Genomic DNA, 6,000 nt, shown 5'->3' on the forward strand with positions numbered 1-6,000 from the left:
TTGCGGCCGCCTTTAGCAACACAAACACAGCCGGTGTTTCATTGTTTACGTTCCCGAAAGATGACGGTGAAGCTTTACTATGGAACAGAGCGGTCAAGCGAACACAGTTGGATTGGACCACACACACAAAGTACAGTGTATTATGCAGCGATCATTTCTAAAGATCGTGTTTCGAAGAGGGTCCCTTACGAAGGGCAGAGATGGGCATCGCCACCACCCGTCGACTGGTGCTGAACAAAGGTGCTGGGCCGAGTATCAGGTTGTACAGGTACGACCATATAATCTCACTAAAACACTAGTAACACAATAAGCAGATAAGGGATTTTCGAGAATTATCCTAGTAAATTTGTCTAATAACATCTGAATCGCTCCCACTGTATAGTTTTGTTTTTTTTCTTTCTAGTCCTTCACTCTCACTATCCTCATCCACAAATTTTTCATCTTCGCTCAAATTAATGGGGAAATCGTCGCTTTCTCGGTCCAAATCGCTCTCGCTGCTGGTGGCCATGATTGTAAACAATGTGAGGATGTGAGCAGCTCCACAACCCGTGACGTCACGCGCACATCGTCTGCTACTTCCGGTACAGGCATGGCTTTTTTAACAGCACCAAATGTTGCGAACTTTATCGTCGATGTTCTCTACTAAATCCTTTTAGCAAAAACATGGCAAAATCGCGAAATGATCAAGCATGACACATAGAATGGACTTGCTATCCCTGTTTAAATAAGAAAATCTCATTTCAGTAGGCCTTTAACAACATATATTTTGCAGACTATAGTTACTGGTTTGCAAAAAATATCTTTAACCCAAATGGGTGAAATTCGATAATCTTCCACGGCACACCAGACTGTATCTCACGGCACAGTAGTGTGCCGCGGCACAGTGGTTGAAAAACACTGGTTTAAAAAATTTAACTGAGCAAAATTGCAAGTTGCATTTTAAGGTAAACAAAAAAAAATTACCAAGATTCGTCCTTGTGGGTGGAAATGTGCAGCTTCCAGAAAAAAGGAAGTATGACTCTTTCACTACTGCTTTGACAAAAAACCCACCATAGACAAACTAGTACAACTTCAAATTATATTTATCTGACAGCCTCAATTATGTTTGATGGTTATTACTAGTGCTGCGAATCTTTGGGTGTCCCACGATTCAAATTCAATATCAATTCTTGGGGTCGCGATTCGATTATATTTATATCGATTTTTTCGATTTAACGCAATTCTAGATTCAAAAACGATATTTTTCCGATTCAAAACAAATCTGTATTCATTCAATACATAGGATTTCAGCAGGATCTACCCCAGTCTGCGGACATGCAAGCAGAGTAGTAGATTTTTGTAAAAAGCTTTTATAATTGTAAAGGACAATGTTTTATCAACTGATTGCAATAATGTAAATTTGTTTTAACTATTAAACGAACCAAAAATATGACTTATTTTATCTTTGTGAAAATATTGGACACAGTGTGTTGTCAAGCTTATGAGATGCGATGCAAGTGTAAGCCACTGTGACACTATTCTTTTTTTTTTTTTTATAAATGTCTAATGATAATGTTAATGAGGGATTTTTAAAGGCCTACTGAAATGAGATTTTCTTAGCAGGTCCATTCTATGTGTCATAGTTGATCATTTCGTGATATTGCCATATTTTTGCTGAAAGGATTTAGTAGAGAACATCCACGATAAAGTTCGCAACTTTAGGTGCTAAGAGAAATGCCCTGCCTCTATGTGGCTCCTCACATATTCACATTGTTTTTAATGGGCGCATCCAACAAAATGTGGTATTCGGACCGAGAAAACGACAATTTCTCCATAAATTTGAGCGAGGATGAAAGATTCGTGTTTGAGGATATTGATAGCGACGGACTAGAAAAAAAAAGAAGTTAAAAAAAAACAACACGATTGCATTGGGACGGATTCCGATGTTTTTAGACACATTTACTAGGTTAATTCTGGGAAATCCCTTATCTTTCTATTGTGTTGCTAGTGTTTTAGTGAGTTTAATAGTACCTGATAGTCGGAAGGGTGAGTCCACGGGTGTCTTGACGCGCAGTGTGTCAGGGGAGTCGACGGCAGCTATGGACGGCACAAGCTCAGCTTTCCTCCGGTAAGGACTGACTTTTTAACCACAATTTTCTCACCGAAACCTGCTGGTTGACATTTGGTAGGGATCCATGTTCGCTCTGATCCATAGAAAAGTTTCACCTCCAGGAATTTTAAACAAGTTTATTAGTTTAGTTTATTAGTTTATTAAGGATCCCCATTAGTCTACACCGCAGTGGAGACTATTCTTCCTGGGGTCCAGGCAAAAAACATCACACAACCACAGAACAAACGATTAAAATGCAGTACAACATGATCCAATAATAAATTGTCATAATACAAAAATAGCAACAACAAAGAACCAAAAAATACTAATAGATGTTGTTACTTAATAATTTTCATACCAAAGATAAAAATAGCAATATAAAAATAGATATACTGTATACATTTTTGCAAAAATAAAACAAAGAACCAATGGCCTAAAACACATTAGTGTACCAAAGACAAACAATAAGTGACGAAAAAGTATCATTCATCCATTTTCTGCTGCTTATCCCATAATCAATAAAATATTCAATAGTCAATAAAAACAGTCATGACATTAGGTACAATCTAAAATAATCTCTTTACGCAATACTTCTCCTTTTAGTTTATTCTTAAAGCCCACTATGCTGGTGATTGATAGCAGATATTGTGGAAGTCTGTTCCAGTAAGTGATTGCCCGATACATTACAGTCTTTTTCAAAACATCACTTTTGGGTTTAAGACGGGTGAGAGCACCTCTTTGGGCTAGCCTGGTACCGTAGTTGTGACTGTCACTGGCAAGCAAGAGCTGAGAATACAGATATGAGGGTTTATGGTATGTATAGATGTTTTTTAAAAATAGAATCAAACTACAAGCCAGTCTTTCATCAACTTTCATCCATGACAATTCATGATGCATGAGCTCAATGCCAGTCCTAAATGAGCAATGGAGAGCTAGTCTGGCAGCTCTGTTTTGGGTAAGCTGGATTTTATTTAGATCTTGTTTAGATGCATTAGACCAGATTGCTGGGCAGTAGTCCATATGTGACAATACAAGGGATTGTATAACTTGCTTCATAGATGTGTTAGTTAAAAAATAGGCACTTCTTCTTATGATTGAAATGCTTCTGCTCATTTTTGTTACTATGTTTTTAATGTGAGTGGCCCAAGATAGTCTTTCATCTATTGTAACTCCCAGCAACCTGGCCTCTTTAACTTGTTCAACATGAACTCCGTTCAGAGAAACATTTAATATGCGTTCCTTTCTATGAGCATGTTTTGAGCAAATAACAAGACATTTTGTTTTGGAAATATTAAGTTTCATCTTATTTTCTGTAACCCATTTTGAAATCCGCATGACCTCATCTTGTAGTATAGTGCTCAGGTCGGTGCAATTATCTGCATGTGCATATATTGTTGTGTCATCTGCGTAAATTGCACAGCAACTATTCTTTAAAATACATGACATATCATTTACAAATATTGAGTATAATAAAGGTCCCAGGCAACTTCCCTGTGGAATACCACAATATAATGTTTTAATATTTGAAAGGGTTCCATTGAACATGACACATTGCTGTCTGTTGACTAGGTAGCTTTTCATCCAGTTAATCGCTGAGAGTTTAAAACCATAAGCAGACAGTTTTATAAGTAGTAGTTTATGATCAATAATATCAAAAGCTGCACTAAAATCTAGTAGCACTGTGCCAACTAATAATTTACTGTCAATTTGTTTTAGCCAGTCATCTGTTATTTGTGTGAGAGCTGTGCATGTTGAATAGCCAGTTTTATATGCATGTTGAAAGTCTGAATGAATGTTATTTATAGAGAAATACTTTTGAATTTGCTTAAATATAATTGTTTCCATTAATTTTCCTAATACTGGTAAAATGCTAATGGGCCTACTATTTAATCCAGTGAATGTTTCTTTCCTATTTTTTGGTAGAGGAGTCACTCTTGCGACCTTCCATACTTGAGGATAGATTCCTTCTTTAAAACTTAAGTTAAAAATATAGCATATCGGACTGGCTATTATTCCAGCTGACAACTTTAAAAGTCTACTATCTATATTATCATGACCACAAGGTTTGTCAGATTTCAATTCAGACAATAGATTCAAGGAATCACCGTGTGTTTGTGTGGCTAAAGGCTAAAGCTTCCCAACTCCATCTTTCTACTGTGACTTCTCCAATATTAATTGAACGAATTGCAAAAGACTCAGCAACACAGATCTCCAAAATACTGTGTAATTATGCCGTTAAAGCAGACGACTTTTAACTGTGTGTGTGTGCAACGCTCATACTTCCTAAAAACCTGTGACGTCTTGCATACACGTCATCATTACACTACGTTTCCAAGACGAAACTCCGGGGAAATTTAAAATTATAATTTGGTAAAACAAAATGGCCGTATTGGCATGTGTTGCAATGTAAATATTTTATCATTGATATATGAACTATCAGACTGCATGGTGGGTAGTAGTGGGTTTCAGTAGGCCTTTAATCACTGCTATGCTGAAATTATAACTAATATTGATACTGTTGTTAATAAAATTAATTTTTCTTTCACTACTTTTGGTTTGTTCTGTGTCGTGTTTGTGTCTCCTTTCAATTGCTCTGTTTATTGCAGTTCTGAGTGTTGCTGGGAAAGGTTTGGTTTTGGAATTGGATTGCATTGTTATGGTATTGATTTTTTTAAAAATGAGAATCGATTCTGAATAGCACAACGTGAGAATCGCAACTCGTATTCGAATCGATTTTTCCCCACACAGCCCTAGTACTTATTACGTTTATATTTTGAGTGTGCAGGTGTGCCTAATGTTGTGTCCCACACGGTGACAGGACACGACCAGGAGGTGGTTTGTGGAAACCTGCCACGCCCTTCACCGCTATAAACTAAATTGACTCCATTAGAATCTTATACTAATATTTATATTATTCATTCATATTACCCTTGACGCCATTTTCTGATGTCAGAATATTTCACTGTATTGTGTTGCTATTGTGGACGTTTTAGCGGCCAGTGTCCAATTTTATCGTCAGAGTTGCGATGCAACTTTTGTAAAATTAACATTTTAATTCAGTGAGAGGTTATTTTAAGACAAAAAGCCCACAAAGCATCTTATCGAAACTTTATCGTTAGCCCTGCCCTACTGTTAGCAACCTAGCCTAGAAAGAAAAGTTAAAACACACCAAAAAAAACTCGTGTTACGTTCTTACCTTGGACGGGTTCACTCAAGCCGATGATTTTATGTCTAATTTGGAGGTTGTTTTATCGCTGCCCTGTATTAGAACGTTTTCCACCGTTTTTCAAGGAAAGAGGCTGGAGTACCATCGACCGACTGACTGACCGACGCCGCAGTCAGTTGCGCCACAGTCTTGCAGCAACATCCGGTTGCAGGTTTTCAAAATAAGACGCCAGTTGTGAAGCGGTGTTTCCCCATGACTACACACACTTTATCAAAACCGACAAGCTCGTCATTTAAAGTTGCGATTAGATATGATCATTTAGGTGTGAAACAATGGCGATCTTAGACAGGAGTTGTAATCGTAAAGTCTGATCGAACTAAGGAGAGGCACACATGACTGACGTCACATCCGTTACAGTTATAATACTTGGGAAATTCAGGTAGTTTCGTTGAGGGAAATGAGAAAGTCGTGTTGTTTCGTAAAACTGTGAAATCGAATGGTAAAATCTAAAATTTTGAAATAAAAAGGCAGATAAATGTACACTTTGGTCTCATTTTTACACAGAGCTGTTAGAATCTCTGTGGAAGTACAAACCCTGTTTCCATATGAGTTGGGAAATTGTGTTGGATGTAAATATAAACGGAATACAATGAGTTGCAAATGCTTTTCAACCCAGATTCAATTGAATGCACTACAAAGACAAGATATTTGATGTTCAAACTCATAAACTTTTTTTTTTTTTGCA

General features: G+C 37.1%; 1 protein-coding gene across 4 annotated transcripts in view; it reads right to left on the reverse strand.

Annotated features, from left to right (window-relative positions):
• pacsin2 (protein kinase C and casein kinase substrate in neurons 2) overlaps nt 1-5,452 on the reverse strand; it is a 30,711-nt gene extending 25,259 nt beyond the window's left edge. For 2 of the 4 annotated variants that reach the window (XM_061912152.1, XM_061912150.1), the window contains exon 1: nt 5,286-5,452. The gene's annotated coding sequence lies outside the window, so the exon portion shown is untranslated. The remainder of the gene's footprint in view (nt 1-5,285) is intronic. The other 2 variants (XM_061912153.1, XM_061912151.1) reach the window with 1 other exon arrangement.
• Nucleotides 5,453-6,000: the final 548 nt, after the last annotated feature.

This window comes from Nerophis ophidion, linkage group LG10 (assembly GCF_033978795.1).
Source record: "Nerophis ophidion isolate RoL-2023_Sa linkage group LG10, RoL_Noph_v1.0, whole genome shotgun sequence".
NCBI lineage: Eukaryota > Metazoa > Chordata > Actinopteri > Syngnathiformes > Syngnathidae > Nerophis > Nerophis ophidion.